Source organism: Heterodontus francisci, unplaced genomic scaffold (genome assembly GCF_036365525.1).
Source record: "Heterodontus francisci isolate sHetFra1 unplaced genomic scaffold, sHetFra1.hap1 HAP1_SCAFFOLD_58, whole genome shotgun sequence".
Taxonomy (NCBI): Eukaryota; Metazoa; Chordata; class Chondrichthyes; order Heterodontiformes; family Heterodontidae; genus Heterodontus; species Heterodontus francisci.
The window spans coordinates 4,434,434-4,458,856 of record NW_027142006.1 but is presented as its reverse complement, the minus strand read 5'-3'; the positions used below and the strand labels follow the sequence as shown (position 1 = coordinate 4,458,856).

At 43.4% G+C, this 24,423-nt stretch overlaps 1 non-coding gene across 1 annotated transcript; it reads right to left on the bottom strand.

The window, feature by feature from the left end:
- Window positions 1-7,161: 7,161 nt before the first annotated feature.
- trnas-gcu (transfer RNA serine (anticodon GCU)) lies at window positions 7,162-7,243 on the bottom strand. Its single transcript has one exon. It is a non-coding gene; the product is annotated as a tRNA-Ser (tRNA).
- Between the last annotated feature and the right edge of the window lie 17,180 nt (window positions 7,244-24,423).

The window sequence follows — 24,423 nt, the reverse complement described above, 5'->3', positions numbered from 1 at the left end:
GCATTTTGTTTCTTAATTGTATGTCACTTTTTAGCAAGGCCTTATCAGAGTTCTTAAATTTACATCTGACTTTTTATTAACAAGATTGAAGTGCTTTTAAAAGATCTCTAAATATATATGACTTTTTGTCGAGATTTACCTGGCTTCTTTGTGAAGACTCGAGTAAGATTGAAATGACTTTTAAAAACTACATCTTATCCTTTAAAATCCTGCTTACATGTAGATGACATTGGAAGATGGCTTCAGAATAACTTAGACTATCTTTCTAACAGGTACTGCAACAGCTTCAGTCCTACTTTCTGCAAAAGCTGGTGAATTACAAAGAAACAATGTATTGAGCATTTTATAAACTGTTGATGCAGATGGGATTCAAATTCATACATGTAAAACAGAAGGAATTAACAATCCATCATCTTAACCTCTCAAACACTTCATCACCCAGCTTTGTGCCAGCAACCCATCACATGTCTTTTTTGCCTCTATGGAAATTTGGGCAGGATGGTCACCTTCAGCTCAGATCCTGACTGTGCATCCAGATGTGCAATGATGGAAATGTAGCTTCTTTTAGTAAATGACATTTCCATCACATCAGGTCATGGCCTGTTGGGAATGGAGTGGTGTGAAACATTTCCAGACCATGTCCAACACGTTTCTACTCAGTGTGAAAACCCACCACGGAAAGAGTGGAACATACAATCATTTGATCACATCATGATTAACATCACTCAGACACCTGAACCATGAGGTCACTGACGAAGTCATGATGACTTCGAATTTCTCATGAAATGACAACTGAACTAACTGACTGGAAGAATTGCTTTAACTCCACATGATCAGAGAGGCACAGCCTCAGACCGACTTGGCAGATGAATATTGATTGAATAATTTCTGTGTGAGGAATGTTCCAGCATCATAAACCAGGGGAACGTGCTGACTGAGCTGTGTCGTCATCTCTTCTGGGCAGTCGGACAGTTCACCCTTCATTCTGCTCTGATTCACTTTCCCAAAGCGGATCTACAGATTCTCAAATCTGGAGATGGGGTTTTCTTATTTTGTTCCTTTTGATTTTTCTTGCTCCTGAATGATAATATATTCTAAACCTCGGATCAACCCTCCCCTTTGCGTCGTGTTATAGTCTTGGTTAAAAGAGACACAAAATGGCACAAACACTCTGAAACATACAACACGGTCACACTTTCCTTCAGTGAGATTAATGTTGAGCTGTTTTCCAGGTTAAATGCAACTGCAAACACATTGCTCTCAAAGAAATTGTAGGGGATTGAGTTGCCGTTGTAATATTAGCACTGGACATCTGTACGAGCAGGAACAGGCATTTCAAACTCACATCCTTCACAAAGGCAACCACTGAGCTGTTTTCTTTTGTGAATGAAATTCATAAGAAAAGTTAAAGTTCACAAGAAAATGGATGTAAATGATTGATAGCTAAACTTTTGAAGCAAGGATATGAATCCAAGATTTTCTGATTCTAAGACAAACACTCGAACCAATTAAGCTACTGAGCCAGATCACAAGTGCTGTGACAACTAAGGGCAGAGGAGGGCACTCTTTATTCTCATCCCACTTCTCCACAGGTCACAACATCTATGTGAGCTTTTCCCACATACTGATACAGTCAATCATGTACTCTATTTTTCCCAGAATAGAAGACACTGACCAGGTTTCTTTAATGAACAACAAAATTATCCATTTATTGTCAAACAAGTTTTAACTAGTCATGAAGTAAAGCATAACCACACAGGTGGAAATTTTAAAAGTTCCTTTTTCACCTTTACCAACTTTTAAAGTCCTTTTTTTTATCTTCGAGCCACATGCACACACACACACCGGATAGTTGAAAAAATAAAAGGGATTTTTTAAAAAATTCAACACTCTGTTACAGACAAAAACAACCTCTTGGGCTGTTTATTTGCTCATTTTTGAAGAAATCATCAGATGAGATATGTTGCTCCAAAATTGGAATACAGTCTAACTTCCGAGTATACGTAGACTGGTCACTAGGGTATTTTAGAACAGTTCTTTTCAGAAGGCATTGAGAATTAATTTTAGCAGGCCTTCTTCAAAGACATGCGACAAGATGAATTAACTCAGTAGACTTCTCAGGGTCTTTTAAGGATTTTCTGGAAAACAAACTGGGTTGTGGTCTTCTCTCCTTCCTGGACGATTCTTCAGGCTAACTTTATCAGCTGTTCACTCCAGCAGGTAAAACACACTGACTGCTACAACCAAAGGTTGTGAGTTTTCTGCCATCGTAGGTTTGCGCTGCTGCTGCCAAGCTTGTCCAATCAAGGGGCATGACTGACTTCTCTGTCCACATTTCTCCCTGTTACCAGGGTTTCTGTTCTATACTTAACTTGAATCATGTGACAACCAGTAAACATAGTTGCCAAATTGGTTCTTTTGGTGCCCTCTTGAAACAGAACTGGTCCCACACTTATTCAGTTTGATTATGACTTCTTCAAAAAATATTTTAACAAAAGAAACAGAATCCCTTCCATAACATCATGTACTTTCCCTGAGCTACAGGTTATCGCAAGTCTCTATGGCAGTGTTTATTTTAGGTGATTTTGTACTCAGGTTCTTTTGGAATCCATGTGTTTGCAGATCTTTGTGAGTCAGAGATGTGGTAATATGTTTAAAAGATTTCCCTGTAAATTATTCATATCTCCATCTTTCCCCGAACTTTGTACAAACACATTAATATGGGAATCACACACATCAGGCCGTCAAACCTGTCCGCTAAACATTGAAAGGTGACAGTGTTTATTGTGACGGGGTTCCATTTATGAAGACACATCTTGATGATTCACACATGTAAAAATTTGTATATTATGTTCATGACATAATGACATAAATAAACATTTCCTTGCACTTGCCACGCTTGTTGAACATTTTCTCTGCTGATGCCCCCTGAATATATTAGAGAACATGGTGACGAGGTTGAGATTAAAGTCTGTAAATATAGGCAGAAAACAGCAGCAGGGACTGCAGTGAACAAGATTTACGTGACATATTTGTGCTTATATTGGTGGGTGAAATAAGATCGAAAACACACAAAATCCTACATTTGAGCTCGCGTAAAAGATTGCTCTGTCTATGGAGATAGCATCAAAGAATGCTCAGGTATTTTGTCCTATGCCAGTGATCGTAACACACTTCAGGGGAACTTAAAAAAAATGGTAAAATGGGCTTTCACATAACAGATGCAATTTTACACAGAGAAGTGTGAAGTGATACAATTTGGAAGGAAGAATGCCATATAAATGAAAGGTTACAATTCTAAACTGGGTGCAGGAGCAGAGAGACAATGTACACCAATGTCAGAAGGATTGAAAAGGTTGCTTAGAGCAAACAGGACACTTGGCTTTATTAACAGAGGCGTAGAGTAAAAACATATAAGTTATGCCAAACCTTTATAAAATACTGGTAATGAATGGCCTCTTCCTGTACCTCCACAGAAAGCTTCCATTCCAGGTTTACACACACTCGTCAGGATCACTGTCCACAGATCCTGCCACTCCAGGCTCGGACACCCACTTCAGGATCACTCTCCACAGATCCCGCCTCTCCAGGCTCGGACACCCACTTCAGGATCACTCTCCACAGATCCCGCCATTCCAGGTTCGGACACCCACTTCAGGATCACTCTCCAAAGATCCCAGCACTACGGGCTTGGAGACCCTCTTCAGAGATCCTAAATCTCCAGACACGGACATCCTTTGAGGACCACTCTCCACAGATTCTGCCCTCCAGGCTCAGACACCCTCTTCAGAATCACTCTCCATACATCCCGCCGATCCACGCACGGATATCTCCCTCAGGATCAGATCAAAGAATGTTGCTTGTCACTTATCAGCTCAAGCCTGAATGTTGTTCAGGTCTTGCTGCTTGCAGGCACAGACTGCTTCAGTATCTGAGGAGTTGTGAATCATCAGCGAACATTCCCACTTCTCACTTATGTTGAAGAGAAAGCCATCAATTAAACAGCTGAGGATGTTTGGGCCTAGGACACTGCCCTGAGAAACTAGGTATCCAGTCATGAATGGTGGTCGACAATTAAATAACGAACCAGATGAGGAGGCTCCAAAAACATCCCTATCCTCAATGTTGGTGGAGCCGAGCACGTCAGTGCAAAAGATAAAGCTGAAGCATTTGAAACCATCTTCAGTCAGAAATTGCTCAGTGGATGATTCAACTTGGCTTCTTGAGTTCCCCAGCATCACAGCTTCCAGTTTTCAGCCAATTTGCTTCACTCCACATAATGGCAAGAAACAGCTGCAGGCACTCGATACAGCAAAGACTATGGGCCCGAACATCATTCCGGCTCTAGTACTGAAGACTTGTGCTCCAGAACTCGCTGCGCCCTCAGCCAAGCTGTTCCAGTGGAGTGACAACACAGTCATCTACTTGCTGCCCCATCAGTCTACTATCAATCATCAGCAAAGCGATGGAAGATGTCACCAACAGTGCTATCAAGCACCACACACTTAGCAATAATCTGATCATCGATGCACAATTTAGGTTCTGCCAGGGTCTCTCAGCTCCAGGAAATAATTTGGCAGATAGAGGAGAATGTGGGAAAATGTGAGGTTATCCACTTTTGTAGCAAGAATAGAAAAGGAAAATATTATTTAAATTGTGAGAGATTACAGAATGCTGCGGTGCAGAAGGATCTGGGTGTCCTCGTGCATGAATCACAAAAAGTTACCATGCAGGTACAGCAAATAATTAGGAAGGCAAATGGAATGTTACCCTTCATTGCAAGGGGGATGGAGTATAAAAGTAGAGAAGTCTTGCTACAAATGTACATGGTGCTGGTGAAACCACACCGAGAGTACTGTGTACAGTTTTGGTCTCCTTATTTAAGGAGGGATATACTTGCATTGGAGGCAGTTGAGAGAAGGTTCATTGGATTGATTCCTGTGATGAAGGTGTTGTCTTATGAGGAAAGTTGAGCAGGTTGGACTGATACTCATTGGAGTTGAGAAAAATGAAAGGTGAACGTATTGAGACATATAAGATTCTGAGGGGGCATGACAGGGTAGATGCTGAGAGGATGTTTCCTCTCGTGGTGGAATCTAGAACGAGGGGACATAGTTTCAGATTTAGGGGTTTTTCATTTAAGAAGGAATTTCTTCTCTCAGAGGGTCATTAATCTTTGGAATTCTTTACCGCAGAGAGCAGTGGAGGCTGGGTCATTGAATGTCTTCAAGATTTTTATCTACAAGAGAGCCAAGGGTTATGTGGGCAGGCAAGAAAGTGGGGTTGAGGTCATGATCAGGTCAGCCATGATCCTATTGAATGGCGGAGCAAGCTCGAGGGACCAAATGGCCTACTCCTGCTACTAGTACTTCTGATCTTATGTTCGTATGATCTCATTGCAGCTTGGTCCAAACAGAGACGTAAGAGTGGAATTCCAGAGGAGAGGTGAGTGTGATTGCCCTTGAATGAGTGTGGCATCAAGGATCCCCAGCAAAATTGAAGTCAATGGGAATCAGGGGGAAAACTCTCCACTTGTTGAAGTCATACCTCGCACAAAGCAAGATGGTTGTGGTTAGTGGAGGCCAATCATCTCAGCCCAGGACATTGCCTCAGGAGTTTCTCAGGGTAGTGTCCTAGACACAAACATCCCAGCTGTTTCATTGACGACTTTCTCTTCAACATAAGTCAGAAGTGGGAATGTTAGATGATGATTCACAACTCTTCAGATACTGAAGCAGTCTGTGCCTGCAAGCAGCAAGACCTGAACAACATTCAGGCTTGAGCTGATTAGTGACAAGCAACCTTCTGGCCACACAAGTGCCAAGCAGTGAACATCTCCAATGAGAGAGAAATAAAATCTACCTTTTGATATTCAGAAGCATTATCATCGTTAAATCCCCCACCATCAACATCTTGACCAGAAACGTAACTAGACCAGTCACATCTATGCTGTGGCTATAAGCGCAGGTCAGAGATTACGAATTCTGCATCAAGTATCTCACCTCCTGACACCCCAAATCCTGTCCACCATCTACAAGGCACAAGTCAGGAGTGTGATGGAATACATCCCACTCAACAACACTTAAGAAGCTCAACACCATCCAGGACAAAGCAGCGCACTTGATCGGCACCTAACCCGCCACCTTAAACATTCAATCCCTCCACAACCAGTACACAGTGGCTGCAGTGTGTACCATCTCCATATGCACTGCAGCAACTCGCCAAGTATCCTTCAACGGCACCTTCCAAACTCGTGACCACTACCACCTCGAAGGACAAGGGCAGCAGATGCATGGGAACTCACTACCTGCAGGTTCCCCTCCAAGTCACTCACCATCCTGACTTGGAACGATATCGCCATTTCTTCACTATTGTTGGGTCACAATCCTGGAACTCCCTCCCCAATAGCACTGTGGGTGTTCCTGCACCATATGGACTGCATCAGTTCAAGAAGGCAGCTCTCCACCACCTTCTCAACGGCAAGAGGAATGGATAATAAATGCTCGCCTTATCAGCGATACTCACACCCAAGAATGAATAAAAACCAAATCACTCTCCACAGATTCCCCACAATCTGGGCTTGGACATTTACTTCAGGAGCACAGAGCTTTATATCACTGCAACATGAGTTCCAATCTTCATATTCTGTTTACTTTTCACATTATTTTCTACCAGTCCACGAGCTTTTATTAATTCAGTATTCGGGTCTCTGCTCCTCCGCCGTTTCTAACATCTCACCTCTTACCAAAAAACACTCTGATCTATCGTAGGTACTAAATGACCCCTCATTTTAAACTCCATCTGCCAAAGCATTGCTCACTCACTTAATCTATCAAGAAGATTTGAAAATAAATTTCTTGCCAAAGGATAATTTTCTGCATCTGCTCCCTCGCCATTTGCTTTTCCCATTTGTCTTTCACTTGGTGCAAATCGAGATGGAAGGAAGGAGGGGAGGAAAAATCCTGCTCCGTTTCGTGATCCCTATTTGATCTTCATTCCAGTGGAGTTTCGGTGAAGAATTCCAATTGTCTGTCTCAATTTTAAGAAAGTATAACCAATTCTGGAATCACTGTCTGGACAGGGACAAGAACAGGTTTCGAGGCTGACTTGACACATCAACTCCCCCAACAGAAACAATACACTAAACAGCTCATAAGCTAACGACAAAGATGGGATTTGAACCCACGTGTACACAGCACAATGGATTAGCAGTCCATCACCTTAACCTCTCTGCCACCTTGTCAGTTGGTTAGATATAGCTGTCACCTTCAGCACAGTTTCTGGCTGTGCAGCTAGCTGTGTAATGATGGAAAAAGACCTTCTGGAAGTAAATTAAGTTGGGAATGGAGTGGTGTGAAACATTTCCAGACCATGTCCAACTCGTTTCTACTCAATGTGAAAACCCACCACGGAAAGACTAGAACATACAATCATTTCATCACATCATGATTAACATCACTCAGACACCTGAACCATTAGGTCACTGAAGAAGTCATGATGACCGAATTTCTCATGAAATTACAACTGAACTAACTGACTGGAAGAATTGCTTTAACTCCACGTGATCAGCGAGGCACAGCCTCAGGCCGACTTGTCGGGTGGTGTAAACAGATATCACTGCTTCTGATCTTCACCAGAACAGATAGTGAGATGTAACATTGATCATCAAACAGACTGTGAGAGAATACAACAGAATAAAACACATGGAGAGACACTGTGGAATAACAAATAGATTTGATTGGAATGTTGAAATTTTGATTGGAATGGATAAAACACCAGAAACAACAGATTAAAGTGGGATTCTCATCATTATATTGATCTGGGACAGAAAAGAGAAACTGATGGAAAGAAGAGAAGAAGGAAGAAAAGAAAGGATGGAACTGTTCAATTTTTTCAGTTTTTTCACTCGCCCATCAAAGCTGATAAAAAAAAGTTGCAAATAACAGAGAATTTCACCAAAAAGGGAGATTAAATGTTGCTGAAACCTTGGATCGAAGGATGCCCCAACAGATCACCTGTTTAACTGTCTCCTCACTGGGGGATTTCAATCAGTGAGCAATATTATTCTCTACTTTTTTTGTTAATTGGTCCCAGAACTGTCACTTGGAATTAATATCTGTGTTCCGACTCCTGAATAATAAAATTGTGAGTTTCTCGATATTTTCTGGACACATTTCCTGCTGAAAGAACTAAGAACTCTTTCTAATTTGCACAATATTCTTTACACACTCATCAAGCCTGCTAAGCTAGCATCCTTGGTGCTGCTCTCTCTTCTCCCAAACTTCATCTCATGTGACTGTTTCATCATCACTCTGACAGTGGGAGGGGTTGATCCCACTATCTTCAGCATTAACCCTTTACATCCTTATACCACACTGTCTGTCCAAAAAAAATGGGTGGAGGGAACTTCCTTCATTTATCAAAGCACCAACAGCAGCACAGTGGCGCAATGGATAGCACCGCAGCCTCACAGCTCCAGCGACCAGGATTCAGTTCTGGGTACTGCCTGTGTGGAGTTTGCAAGTTCTCCCTGTGTCTGTGTGGGTTTCCGCCGGGTGCTCTGGTTTCCTCCCACCTCAAGAAGACTTGCAGGTTGGTAGGCAACTTGGCCATTGTACATTGTCCCGAGTGCAGGTACGTGGTAGGAGAATGGTGGGGATGTGGTAGAGAATATGGGATTAATGCAGGATTAGTATAAGTGGGTGGTTGCTGGTTGGCACAGACTCGGTGGGCCGAAGGGCCTGTTTCAGTGCTGTATCTCTGAATAAGAAAAGTAAAATAAAAGCTACCAGTCGTAAATCAACTCAAACCCATTAGAGAGATAGAGGGAGACTGTCAGAGAACTTCCTGCATCCAGTCCTGACCCTGTCACACTCAGCAGCTTCTCACCCAGACCCCACTCTCATCAACACTGAACATTGTTACCGAGACCCTTCAAATACTGTTTATAAAAGGTAGAAAAATTCAAACTTCATCACAGCTAGATTGAACAGAACAAAGTTTAATATCTTCTCGTCATCACTCGGTAACCACATGTGACAGTCCTTAAATCAGTAGCATAAATTATCAGCTGTAAGAATGTTTGTCATTGGGTTGAATCATTTCTGTGTGATGAATGTTCCAGCATCATAAACCAGGGGAACGTGTTGACTGAGCTGTGTCTTCATCTCTTCTGGACAGTTTACCCTTCATTCTGCTCTGATTCACTTTCCCAAAGCGGATCTACAGATTCTCAAATCCAGAGACTGGGTTTTCTTATTTTGTTCCTTTTGATTTTTCTTGCTCCTGAATGATAATATATTCCAACCTCGGATCAAACTTGCCCTGTGTCCCAGTCTCGGTTAAAAGCGACAAATAACGGCACCAACATTCTGAAGCAAACAACACGGTCACATTCTGCTTCAGTGAGATTAATGCTGAGGCAGTTTCCGTGTCGAATGCGATTGTGAACAAATTTCTCTCAAGGAAATTGTGAGTGATCAAGTATTTGCACTGAATTTCTGTGCAAGAAGGGACAGTTTCAAACAGCCATTCCCAAATCACTTCCTTCACAAAGAAAAAGACAGTGCTGTCTTAACGAGTGACTCAACTTCACAAACAAATTTGAACTCGAAGTTCAGGAGAAGACAGAGATGTGAATGATTGACAGTGTAATCTTTAAATCATAATTTTCCGTTTCTTCGTTGAAGTGAGGCTCAAGCCTAAGCCGCTAGAGATCGCAGAAAGCTACAAACTTGGATCCAGAAATCAGAAAAGTAGTGAAACAGTTGGTGAGTACATTGTGACACTGAAGAATTTATCACCACATTGCAACATTGGCACATTCTTAGACCGTACATTATGAGACAGATTTGTGATTATATTGGTGGATGAGGAAAGATACTAAACACACAAAATCCCAATTTGAGCTAGTGTGCAAGATTGCTCTTTCCACGGAGATAGCATCAAAGAATGCTCGTGAATTTCATCCTATGCCAGTGACAGTAACACACTTCAGAGGAACTTAAACACACTGGTAAAATGGGCTTTCACACAACAGATAACATTTTACACAGAGAATTGTGAAGTGATACAGTTTGGGAGGAAGAATGAGACAATGCACACCAATCTTTTTTGATCAAGGTTTGAAAAGGTTGCTAAGAGCAAACAGGACACTTGGCTTTATTAATAGAGGCATAGAGTAAAAGCAAATAAGTTATGCTAAACCTTTATAAAACACTGGGGCTGAATGGCCTACTCCTGTACCTCCACAGAAAGCTTCCACTCCAGGCTCAGACATCCTCTTCAGGATCACTCTCCATACATCCCGCCACTCCACGCACGGATCTCTCCCTCAGAATCAGATGACAGCTCCACAGTCCTGCCGCATCCAGTCGTGAATGGTGGTGGATAATTAAATAACTAACAAGATGAGGAGGCTCCAAAAACATTCACATCCTCAATGATGGTGGTGCTGAGCAAGTCAGTGCAAAAGGCAAAACTGAAGCATTTGCAACCATCTTCAGTCAGAAGTATTAAGTGGATTTGATCTGTGCTAATTTCAGCTCCTCATGCTCGCTGGTGCCTTGGTTCTGTGGTGCTAATTTCAGAATAAATCATGCAGCTTGACAATTGGAGCCAAAGAAAAAGACACAGGAGAGTTTGAAAGTGCCAATACTTGGTATTGAACCAAGAACTGTTTAACTGTTAGTACAGCACGAACTCAACAAAGCTATTTCAACAACACACTAAAGCCACCATTCTGTCACTGCTTTGGAAGACAATATATACATTAAAGTGTTTGTAAGAAGTTACAGAACACAACATGTGAGTAATATTCCCCATTGTTTTCTCAGTACTGATGGACTGTGAAGTGAGAGACAGCCAGAAGTCCCACTGTGCCACACTGACCCTGAGCTGTGAGTGAAATGAGATGAAGTTCAATCTTTAGCAGAGAGATTCTGGAGAGAGGTAAGAGTCCTGAATCAAGGAAAGACTTTCTGACACAATAAAAGCAAAATACCGCAGATGCTGGAAATCTGAAATAAAAACAAAAAGTGCTGGAAATACTCAATAGTTCTGGCAGCATCTGTGGTGAGAGAAACGGAGTTAACATTTCTGGTCTGTGACCTTTCATCAGAACTGACACAGGTCAGAAAAGAATTAGGTTTTAAACAAGTGAAGGGGAGGGGCATGTGGGAGAGAACAAAGGGGAAGGTGTTTGATAGGGCAGAGGGCAGGAGAGATTAAATAACAAAGCTGTCCTGGGACAAAGTGTGTTAATGCTTGTGGTTGCCTGACACCAGTCATGCTCTGATGTTATTGAACACAATGTTCAATCCACAAGGCTGTAGAGTGCCGAATCAAAAGGTCGGGTGCTGCACCTCGAGCTTGGGTCGATTTTCACTGGAACACTGGAGCAGGCCAAAGACAGAAATGTTGACATGAGAGCAGGGGGGAGTGTTGAAATGGCAAGCAACCAGAAGCTCAGGATCATGCTTTCGGCCTGAGCAGAGGTGTTCCACCTAATCTGCTTTTGGTCTCCCCAGTTTAGAGGAGCCCGCATTGTGAGTAGTGAATACAGTATACATAATTGAAAGAAGTACAAGTAAATCGCTGCTTCACCTAAAAGGAGTGTTTGGGGCTTTAGATAATGAGCAGAGAGGACAGAAAAGGGCAGGTATTATATCTCCTTCGATTGCATGGGAAGGTGCCTTGGGAAGGGGAAGAGGTGTTGGGGTAATGGAGGAGCGGTCCAGGGTGTTGTGGAAGGAACAATCCCTTCGGAATGCTGACAAGGGAGGGGAAGTTGCGTTTGGTGGTGGCATCACGCTGGAGGTGGCGGAAATGGTGGAGGATGATCCTTTGGATGTGTTTATCTTTAGATATACAGCACTGAAACAGGCCCTTCGGCCCACATGGTCTGTGCCGACGATCAACCACCCATTTATACTAATTCTATACTCCTACCGCATCCCCACCTGTCCCTATATTTCCCTACGACCTACCTATACTCGGGGCAATTTATAATGTCCAATTTACCTATCAACCTGCAAGTCTTTTGGCTTGTGGGAGGAAACTGGAGCACCCGGAGGAAACCCACACAGACACAGGGAGAACTTGCAAACTTCACACAGACAGTACCCAGAATTGAACCCGGGTTGCTGGAACTGTGAGGCTGCAGTGCTAACCACTGCGCCACTATGCTGCTGTGGAGGCAGGTGGGGTGGAAAGTGAGGACAAGGGGATCCCTGTTGCAGTTCTGGGAGGGAGGGGAAGGGGGAGGGCAGAGGTTGAAGGTCCATTCAACTACACTGGGAGGGGGGGAGTTGAAATCTGGTGATGTTGTTGAATTTAATTTCAAACACCCCTTGAACTCTCTGCCGATGAAGTCTGAAAAAGGGAAGAACAACCACACAACAAGGGTCTCAAATCCAAGACCCTGAGATTAAAAGTCTCATGCTCTACCAACTGGGCTAACAAGGCCTGATACAGTACTTCTACTCTGTCTGTTATTGGACGGATGCAGCTGTTGGCTCCACCCCAAGGGCGGGAGTTTGTTCCACCAACCATGAAGCAGCTTCCTGTCAATTCCCAAAATTATCAGTAAATCCACTTACAGAAGCCCCAAAGTGTGATATATTCCTCTCACTCATCGATAATAAAACTTATAAATCTTTTTACCTTGCAAATGCTGGCATCTATTTTGTCAGTATTTATTTCTCTCTCCTTTTTATTTAGTACATGCATTCCTTTGGAATTGTTTTCCAATTATATCTGAGGGAAGAAATGAACAGATCTGGCAACTCAAAACTGGGCATCCATGAGGCACTGTGGGCCATCAGCAGCAGCAGAATTGTATTTAAACACAATATGTTACCTCATAGCCTGACATATCCCTCACTCTACCATTACCATCAAGCCAAGGGAGCAATAGTGGTTCAATGAAGTGTGCAGGAGGGCATGTCAGGAACAGCACCAAGCAGGCCTAAAAATGAGTGAAGCTACAACACAGGATTACTTGCATGTCAAACAGTGGAAGCAGCATGCAATAGACAGAGCTAAGTGATCTCACAACCAATAGATCAGATCAAAGCTCTGCAGTCCTGCCACATCCAGTCCTGAATGGTGGTGGATAATTAAACAATCAACAGGAGGTTCCACAAATATCCCCATCCTTAATGAGAGGGGAGACCAGCATATCAGTGTAAAATACAAGGTTGAATAATTTGCAACCATCTTCAGCCAGAAGTATCAACTAAATGATGCATCTCGACCTCCTCCTGATGTCCCCAGCATCGCAGATGCCAATCTTCAGCAAATCCACTTCACTCCACATGATATCAAGAAATGGCTGAAGGCACTGGATACTGACAACATCCCGGCTGTAGTGCTGATGACTTATGCTCCAGAACTAGCCGCGCCACTTGCCACGCTGTTCCAGTACAGCTACAACACTGGCATCTACCCAGCAACGTGGAAAATTACCCAGGTATGTCCTGCAAACAAAAAGCAGGACAAATCCAACCCTGTCAATTACTGCCCCATCAGCCTCCTCTTGATCATCAGTAAAGTGATGGAAGGTGTCATTGACAGTGCTATCAAGCAGCACTTACACAGCAATAACCTGCTCATCAATGCTCATTTTGGGTTCTGCCAGAGCCACTTGGTTCCTGACCTCGTTGCAGCCTTGACCCAAATTTGGACAAAAGAGCTGAACTCAAGAGGTGAGGTGAGGAGACAGTGACTGCTCTTGCCAAGGGCATCAAGGAGCCCTTGCAAAATTGAAGTCAATGGCCACTAGGGAGAAAACTCTCCCCTCGAATTCTTTGACGAAGTGACAAAGTTGATTGATGAGGGAAGGGCTGTCGATGTCATATACATGGACTTCAGTAAGGCGTTTGATAAGGTTCCCATGGTAGGCTGATGGAGAATGTGAAGTCGCATTGGGTCCAGGGTGTACTAGCTAGATGGATAAAGAACTGGCTGGGCAACAGGAGACAGAGAATAGCAGTGGAAGGGAGTTTCTCAAAATGGAGACGTGTTCCACAGGGATCCGTGCTGGGACCACTGTTGTTTGTGATGTACATAAATGATTTGGAGGAAAGTATAGGTGGTCTGATTAGCAAGTTTGCAGATGACACTAAGATTGGTGGAGTAGCAGATAGTGAAGGGGACTGTCAGAGAATACAGCAGAATATAGATAGATTGGAGAGTTGGGCAGAGAAATGGCAGATGGAGTTCAATCAGGGTAAATGCGAGGTGATGCATTTTGGAAGATCCAATTCAAGAGTGAACTATACAGTAAATGGAAAAGTCCTGGGGAAAATTGATGTACAGAGAGATTTGGGTGTTCAGGTCCATTGTTCCCTGAAGGTGGCAACGCAGGTCAATAGAGTGGTCAAGAAGGCATACAGCATGCTTTCCTTCATCGGACGGGGTATTGAGGACAAGAGTTGGCAGGTCATGTTACAGTTGTATGGGACTTTGGTTCGGCTACATTTGGAATACTGCATGCAGTTCTTCTCGCCACATTACCAAAAGGATGTGGATGCTTTGGAGAGGGTGCAGAGGAGGTTCACCAGGATGTTGCCTGGTATGGAGGGTGCTAGCTATGAAGAGAGGTTGAGTAGATTAGGATTATTTTCATTAGAAAGGCGGAGGTTGAGGGGGGACCTGATTGAGGTGTACAAATCATGAGAGTTATAGACAGGGTGGATAGCAAGAAGCTTTTTCCCAGAGTGGGGGATTCAAATACTAGGGGTCACGAGTTCAAAGTGAGAGGGGAAAAGTTTAGGGGGGATATGCGTGGAAAGATCTTTACGCAGAGGGTGGTGGGTGCCTGGAACGCGTTGCCAGCGGAGGTGGTAGACGCGGGCACGATAGCGTCTTTTAAGATGTATCTAGACAGATCCATGAATGGGAAGGAAGCAAAGAGATGCAAACCCTTAGAAAATAGGCGACATGTTTAGGTAGAGGATCTGGATCGGCACAGGCTTGGAGGGCCGAAGGGCCTGTTCCTGTGCTGTAATTTTCCTTGTTCTTTGTTCTTTAGTTGGAGTCATACCTAGCGCAAAGGAATATGGTGATAGTTGTGGGTGGCCAATCATCTCAGTCCCAGAACAGCACTCAGGAGTTCCTCAGGGGAGTGTCCTAGGCCCCAACCATCTTCCGTTGCTTCATCAATGACCTTCCCTCTATCATAAGGTCAGAAGTGGGGATGTTCGCTGATGATTGCAAAATGTTCAGTAGCATTAGCAACTCCTCAGCTACTGAAGCAGTCCGTGTCCACATGTAGAGAGACCTGGACAACATTGGGCTTGGGCTGATAAGTGACAAGGAACATTCAACCCACAAAACTGCCAGGCAATGAACATCTCCAACAAGACAGAACGTAACCATCTCCCCTTGACATTCAATGGCATTACCATTGCTGAATCCCTCACTATCAACATTCTGGGGGTTACCATTGAGCAGGAACTGAATTGGATCAGCCATATAAATACCGTAGCTACAAGAGCAGGTCAGAGGCTGGGAATTCTGCTGTGAATCACTCACCTCCTGTCCACCATCTACAAGGCACAAGTCAGGAGCGTGATGGAATACTCCCCATTTGCCTGGATGAGTGCAGCTCCAACAACACTCAAGAAGCTCAACATCATCCAGGACAAAGCAGCTCGCTTGATCAGCACCCCATCCACCACCTTAAATATTCACTCCCTCCACCACCAGTGAACAGTGCTAGCAGTGCGTACCATCTACAAGATGCACTGCAATAACTCACCAAGCCTCCTTCGACAGCACCTTCCAAACCCATGACCTCGACCACCTAGAAGGACATTGGATGCATAGGAACACCACCATCTGCCAGTTCCCGTCCAAGCTACACACCATCCTGACTGGGAACTATATCACCGTTCCTTCACTGTCACTGGATCAAAATCCTGAACTCCCTTCCGAACAGCACTGTGGATTTACCTACACCACATGGACTGCAACAGCTCAAAAAGGCAGCTCACCACAACCTTCTCAAGGGAAGTTAGGAATGGGCAATAAATGCTGGCGTTGCCAGCGATGCCCACATTCCGTGAAAGAATAAAAAAGAGATTTGCCACAATGGTAGCAGGGTGAGGGACTTCAGTGATGTGGAGAGATTGGAGAAGCTGGGGTTGTTCTCCTTGTGGCAGAGAAAATTCAGAAAAGATTTGACACATTTGTTCAAAATCATGAAGTTCTTCAATAGTTTAAATAAGGAGAAACTGTTTCCAGTGGTAAAAGGGTCAGTAAGCAGAGGACACAGAAATCAGGTGATTGGCAGAAGAACCAGAGGTGACATGAAAAACCATTTTTTACACAGTAATGTGTTGTGATAAAGAAAGAAAAGACTTGCATTTATATAGCACCTTTCAAGACCACTGGACATATCAAAGCACTTTGTAGACAATGAAATACTTTTGAAGTGTAATCACTGTTGTAATGTCAGAAATGCAGCAGCTAATACCCACAAACAGCAATGTGATAATGACCAACTGATCTGATTGAGAGGCAAATATTGATCACAACACCAGGGAGAATTGCTCTTCACTTGTTTGAAATTGCAGCATGGGATCTTTTACATTCACCCAAACATGCAGACCAGGTCTTGGTTTAACATCACACCTGAAAGGCAGCACCTTCAACACCCTCAGTGCTGCACTGGAGTGTCAGCTGTGAAATCTGAACCCAGAAGCTTGTGATTTCGAGGTGAGTGAGACCAACTGAGCCACAGCTTTTACCTGAGTCTCAATCCTTCTACCAACAGTTTCTCTCTATCGGGTCTGTCACGACCCCTCATGATTGTGAACACCTCTATCAAATCTCCTCTCTAAGGAGACAACCCCAGCTTCTCCAATCTATCCACATAACTGAAATCCTAACCACACGTTGCAGAAAGGAATTTTTCCTCAAGTTCTTTCCAGTTTTGTGAGTCACATTAAATCTGTAACCTTCGGTTCGTGACCGTTCAGCAGTTAGAAACAGTTCCTTAGTATTTACTCTGCCTCAAACCTTCAAGGAAGCTCTGCAAAGTAACTGAAAATCAAGTTGTCAGAAGTGGGATTTAAACACATGCCTCCAGTGAAAGCTGCAACCTGAACAGAGAAGCTGAAACCGCTCAGTCACCTCAACTGTTCAGACCTTTTTAACCTCGTCATCACTTCTGTACTTTGAAAGGTTCACTCAAAGAACAAAGAACAAAGAAAATTACAGAACAGGAACAGGCCCTTCGGCCCTCCAAGCCTGCGCCAATCCAGATCCTGTATCTAAACATGTCGCCTATTTCCTAAGGGTCTGTATCTCTTTGCTTCCTGCCCATTCATGGATCTGTCCAGATAAACCTTAAAAGACGCTATCATGCCCGCGTCTACCACCTCCGCTGGCAACGCGTTCCAGGCACCCACCACCCTCTGCGTAAAGAACTTTCCATGCATATCCCCCCTAAACTTTGCCCCTCTCACTTTGAACTCGTGACAACTAGTAATTGAATCCCCCACTCTGGGAAAAAGCCTCTTGCTATCCACCCTGTCTATACCTCTCATGATTTTGTACACCTCAATCAGGTCCCCCCTCAACCTCCGTCTTTCTAATGAAAATAATCCTAATCTGCTCAACCTCTCTTCATAGCTAGCGCCCTCCATACCAGGCAACATCCTGGTGAACCTCCTCTGCACCCTCTCCAAAGCATCCACATCCTTTTGATAATGTGGCGACCAGAACTGTACGCAGTATGGATTTTAAGGAAGCGTTTGACAAGGTACCACATAAAAGGGCGGTTAACAAAATTGAGGTTCGTGGTATAGGAGGGTCAGTGTCCAATTGGATAGAAAATTGGTTTAAGGACAGAAAACAGCGAGTCTTATTAAATGGTTCTTTGTCAGACTGGAGGATAGTCGACAGTGGTGTTCCCCAAGGGTCAGTGCTAGAACCACTGCTTTTTTTGCTCAAGGTAAGTGACTTGGATCTTGGAATATAGAGTAGAATCTCAAAATATGCCGATGACACCAAACTTGGAGGAGCGGCAAACAGTGAGGATTATATGAACTGCCTCCAACAGGACAGTGATGGGCTAGAAGAATGGGCAGACAGGTGGCAGATGGAATTTAATAGTGACAAGTGTGAGGTGATGTATTTTGGCAGAAGGAATAGGGAGAGGCAATATATACTTAATGGCACAGTTCTAAAGAGTGTACTGGAATAGAGGAACTTGGGGTTCATGTGCATCAATCTTTGAAGGTGGCAAGACATATTGCGAGAGTGGTTCGCAAAGCATATGGGATCTTGGGCTTTATAAATAGAGGCATTGAATACAAAAGCAGGGAAGTTATGCTGAACCATTATAAAACTCTGGTTAGGCCCCAATTGGAGTGTTGCTTCCAGTTCTGCTCAGCAGACTTTAGAAAGAATTTGGGGGTCCTTGAGAGGACGCAGAGGTGAGTTACCAGAATGGATCACGGGATGGGGGATTTTAGTTACAAGGTTAGGTTGGAAAAGCTAGGATTATTCTGCCTTTCTCAAAGGAGATTGAGTGGAGAATTGATAGAGGTGTATAACACCTCCGGAGAACAGGCCATCCTGGACTGGGTATTGTGTAATGAGAAAGGATTAGTTAACAATCTTGTTGTGTGGGGTCCCTTGGGGAAGTGCGCCCATAATATGATAAAATTCTTCATTAAGATGGAGAGTGAGAGAGTTGATTCCGAGACTCGGGTCCTGAATCTAAACAAAGAAAACTATGACGGTATGAGGCGGGAGTTGGCTATGATAGATTGTGGAACGTTACTTAAAGGGTTGACAGTGGATAGGCAATGGCTAGCATTTAAAGAGCGCACGGATGAATTACAACAATTGTTCATTCCTGTCTGTGCAAAAGTAAAACAGGAAGGGTGGCTCAACTGTGGCTTACAAAAGAAATTAAGGAAAGTATTAGATCCAAGGAGGAGAAATATAAAATGGCCAGAACAAGCAGCAAATCTGAAGATTGTGAGCAGTTTGGAATTTAGCAGAGGAGGACAAAAGGATTGATTAAGAAGGGGGAAATAGAGTATGAGAGTAAGCTAGCAGAGAACATAAAAACTGACTGTAAAAGCTTCTATAGATATGTGTAGAGAAAAAGATTAGTGAAGACAAATGTGGGCCCCTTACAGTCAGAAACGAGGGAATTTATAATGGGGAACAAAGAAATGGCAGACCAATTAAATACATACTTTGGATCTGTCTTCACAAAGGAGGATACAAATTTCCTCTCAGAAATGTTGGGGAACATAGGGTCTAGTGAGAAGGAGGAACTGTATGAAATCAGTATTAGTAGGGAATGTTTGGGAAATTGATGGGATTGAAGGCCGATAGATCCCCAGGGCCTGATACTCTACATCCCAGAGTACTTAAGGAAGTGGCCCTTGAAATAGCAGATGCATTTCTGGTCTTTTTTCAAAATTCTATCGACTCTGGAACAGTTCCAATGGATTGGACGGTAGTTAATGTAACTCCATTATTTAAAAAAAGAGGCAGAAAGAAAACAGCGAATTATATACCGGTTCGCCTGACATCAGTCGTGGGGAAAATGCTGGAGTTCATTATAAAAGATGTAATAGCAGAGTGCAATAATAACTCGTCTCCACTCCTAGTATTTCTAAATCCCACACATTCACTAGAATGTGAACAATTATTTCCTGTTGTGTCTCTCTCAGATTTGTAAACTTCACTGTATTGGAGTGAGGTGACATCTACTGGCGGGAAGCAAGAACTGCAATCAAGCAGCAGAAACTCCACAGTCTGTCAGGGTTCAAGAAACATTGCAATGTGAGGATACAGCGAAGTGGTTTGAATGGGTAGATGGAGACTTGATTCCACTTGTAGTGGTGTCTGAAGCAAAGGCCAGAAATACAAAATTGTCATTAATAAAAGAAATGAGGAATTCATGAAAAATGTAGTAACGTAGTGAATGGTTAGAATGTGGATAGAATAGAAAGTGAGATTGGATGGACAGAAGCAGTCTGAAAGGATGGCTGAAACAGAAGGTGAGTGCCCTGAAACGTTAACTGTGTTTCTCTCAGCACAGATGCTGCCAGAGCTGCTGAACATTTCCAGCACTTTCTGTTTTTATTTCAGCATTTGCAGGATGTTGCTTTGATCTGAAAAAAAATGGATGATTGACTGGGGGATTCCAGTGAAATTCCACAGCAGCTAATAAAACCTCACCTGTCAGTGGCTTGTTGGTCTAGGGGTATGATTCTCGCTTCGGGAGTGTGGTTAATTAACATGTGAGAGATCCTGGGTTCAAGTCCCGGACGAGCCCTGGTCTGCTGGCATTTTTAGATTAAGGTTATCTATTGGTTTCAGCCTTGCAGAAAGTGGAATTGACTTCCACACGGAGCTGGCTTGAGGACCAGACAACTGGATTCAAAGAGCTTGTCGACAAAATTGTAATTAACTAAATGTACAGAAAACCAACTGGGAATAGAAAGTTGTTGCAGTATTTGAGACCTGACTCCAAAAACAACAGGACTGGGTTCTGGAATGGAATTCTTCAGTGTTTCTGCTGTTTGGCTTGCATTGACTCCACGATTTTCTTGATTGTCACTTTGTCGATGCCTGTGAATAATTGTGGATCCTTCTTCAGAGTGTCTTCTTTCACCAGGTAGTTCTGACCTCTGATGATGTTGATTGTAATCAGCTTCAATTCGGTGATAGTTTTGGAAGTGAGCAGATTTCCTTTGCTTGAGTCTACAACATGGAACTCAGTCTGACATGTGGACCCATGGGAGGATTTGAATGCCACCCCTGCGTTGGAGTTGCATCCATCCAATAAGAGACCGAGTAGAAGTGACAGTTCTGTCAGTCGAACATGAGACTTTTAATGGCAGGGTTGTGAGTTTGAGTGCCATTCTGTTTTTCCCTTTTTTAAGGCTTCATGAGCAGAGAGTACAGGGAGGGTTTGAAATGAGCAAGTCTCGCTTTGATTCAGGACTCTTACCTCTCAGCAGCATCTCGCGATGAAAGATTGAATTTGATCTCATTTCATTCTCAGCTCGGGGTCAGTGTGGATCACTGGGACCTCCGGCTGTCTCCCGCTTCACAATCCATCAGTACTGAGAAAGCAATGGGGAATATTACTCACATGTTGTGTTCTTTAATTTTTTGGAAAACTTGAATGTATGTATTTTCTTCCAAAACAAGGACACCAAGCCACTGTTAATGTCGGGCTGAAATAGCTCAGTTGGGCGAGTATGAGACTGAAAATCTGAAAGTCCCTGGTTCAATCCCGGGTTTCAGCAATTTTGCTTCCTTATGCGTCCCTTGCCTTGGTTCTGATCTTCCAGTTGCACAATTTACTTTGAGATTATTTCCCAAGCACCAGTGGATTGAATTTGAGAAACAACACAGAGTCATTTACAGCATAGAAGGTGGTCATTTGGCCTATCACGTCCATGCTGGCTCTCCCCGGAGCAATCTAGTCAGTTCCACTCACCAGTTCGATCCCTTTCCTCCTGCAAGTTTCTTTCCTTCAAGTATCCATCCAATTTCCTTTTCAAATCATTGATTGTCTCTGCTTCCACCACACTCGTGGGCCAAGACATTACCACCCACAACAAAAAAAATTCCACCTCATCAAGGATGGGAAATACTTACATCTTTTATATTTGCTTATTCTCTATTTCTATGAGAATAGACTGGCAGTCAACATGAAAGGAAACCCAAAAATCTTCGAGCAGCATGTAAATGATAAGTGGGTAGTAAGAGGTTGAGTCGGGCCTATTCGGGACAAAGAGGATAATATAGGCTTAGAGGTGCAGGGCAATGTTAATCTACTTAATGAATACTTTGTATCAGTGATCACTAAGGAAGTGGAATTTGACAAAATATCAGTAGAAGTGAAGAGAGTAAAGGCAATGGAGAGGGTACAAATTGAGAGAGGGAGGTACTAAAAATGCAGGCTGTGCTTAGGGTAGATAAATCACCTGGTCTGGATGGCTTGCATCCCAGGTTGCAAAAGGAAATGCAGATGCAGATAATGGATGAGTTTGCGATAATCTTCCAATCTTCCCTGGATACGGGGGAGGTGCCAGGAGTAAACAGTGGCAAATGCGACGCCCTTATTCAAGAAAGGGTGTAAGGACAGTCCGGCTAACTACAGGCCAGTTAGATTAACAGCAGTGGTGGGTAAGGTTTTAGAAAGAATAATCAGGGTAAAAAATCAACAGTCACTTGGAGAGGTTTGAGTTAATTAAGGAGAGTGAGCATGGATTTATAAATGGGAGTTCATGCTTGACTAATCTGACTGCATTTTTTGATGAACCAACAGAGCAGCTTGATGAAGGGAATGCAGTGGATGTTGTTTATATGGATTTTAAGGAAGCGTTTGACAAGGTACCACATAAAAGGGTGGTTTACAAAATTGAGGTTCGTGGTATAGGAGGGTCAGTGTCCAATTGGATAGAAAATTGGTTGAAGGACAGAAAACAGCGAGTCTTATGAAATGATTCATTGTCAGCCTGGAGGATAGTCGACAGTGGTGTTCCCCAAGGGTCAGTGCTAGAACCACTGCTTTTTTGCGAAAGATGAATGACTTGGATCTTGGAATATTGAGTAGAATCTCAAAATATCCCGATGACAACAAACTTGGAGGAGTGGCAAACAGTGAGGATGATATGAACTGCCTGCAACAGGACAGTGATAGGCTAGCAGAATGGGCAGACAGGTGGCAGATGGAATTTAATAGTGACAATTGTGAGGTGATGTATTTTGGCATAAGGAATAGGGAGAGGCAATATTTACTTAATGGCACAGTTCTAAAGTATGTGTTGGAATAGAGGGACTTGGGGTTCATGTGCATCAATCTTTGAAGGTGGCAAGACATATTGCGAGAGTGGTTAGCAAAGCATATGGGATCTTGGGCTTTATAAATAGAGGCATTGAGTACAAAGCAGGGAAGTTATGCTGAACCATTATAAAACTCTGGTTAGGCCCCAGTTGGCGTGTTGCTTCCAGTTTTGCTTACCACACTTAAGAAAGAATGTGAGGGTCCTTGAGAGGATGCAGAGGAAATTCAGCAGAATGGATCCAGGGATGGAGGATTTTAGTTACAAGGTTAGGTTGGAAAAGCTAGGGCTCTTCTACCTGTATCAAAGGAGAGTGAGGGGAGAATTGATAGATGTGTTTTCGGCTGTGACAGTTTTAAATAAGTTGGCAAGGAAACATTGTTCCCGTTAACTATTGGTACAAGGACTAGGGGACACAGATTGAAGGTTTTGGACAGGACGTACAGGGGGAATGTGTGCAAGAACTTTTTTACACAGTGACTGGTGATGATCTGTAACTCGCTGCCCACGAGGGCGGTGGAAATGGAGACAATCGAGGATTACAAAAGGAATTTGGATGGGCACTTGAAGGAAATAATTTTACAGGGCTATGGAGATCGAGCAGACAAGTAATAACTCGTCTCCACTCCTAGTATTTCTAAATCCCACACATTCACTATAATGTGAACAATTATTTCCTGTTGTGTCTCTCTCCGATTTGTAAACTTCACTGTATTGGAGTGAAGTGACATCTACTGGCAAGAACCAAGAACTGCCGTGATGAGATCAGCCATGATTGTATTGAATGGCAGAGCAGGCTCGAGTGGCTGAATTGCCGACTCCTGCTCCTAGTTCTTATGTTCATAGAATCATACAGCACAGAAGGAGGCCATTCAGCCCCATTGTGCCTCTGCTGACTCTCTCACAAAAAGATGCAATTAGTCCAACCCCCTGCCTATTTCCCCATAATCCTGGAGAATTTCACTTTGAAATATTTGTCCAATTCCTTTATGAAAGTTATAATTGAATCTGTTTCCACCACCCTGTCAGACAATTCATTCCAAATCCAAATCAGTTACTGGGTAAAAAGATCTCTCCACACCTCCCCTTGACATTTTTGGCAAATTATTTTAAATCTGTGTCCTCTGGTTACTGACCCCCAGGAAACTGGAAACAGTTTCTCCCTCTCTACCCGATGAAAATGCTTCATGATTCTGAACACCTCCATTAAATCTTCCCTTAACCTTCTCTGCTCTGAAGAGAACAATCCCAGCTTCACCAGCCTGTCCAGAGAACTGACACACCGCATCTCTGGGATCATTCTAGTAAATCCCCTCTGAATTGTCTCAGAAGCTTTGATGTCCTTTCTAAAGCCTGGTGCCCAGAACTGGACACATTACTCGAGCTGAGATCGAGCCAGCGACGCCCACATCCCACGAAAGAATAAAAAAACGCTCCCTAATCAGTCCCCAATTCTTATCCATTTACAGACGCTCCCTGACCAGTACCCAAATCTTATTCATTTAGAGACGCTCCCTGCCCAGTCCCCAATTCTTATCCATTTAGAGACGCGGTTTCGGGAAGCCTCACCGGGAAAAGCTTCACCGCC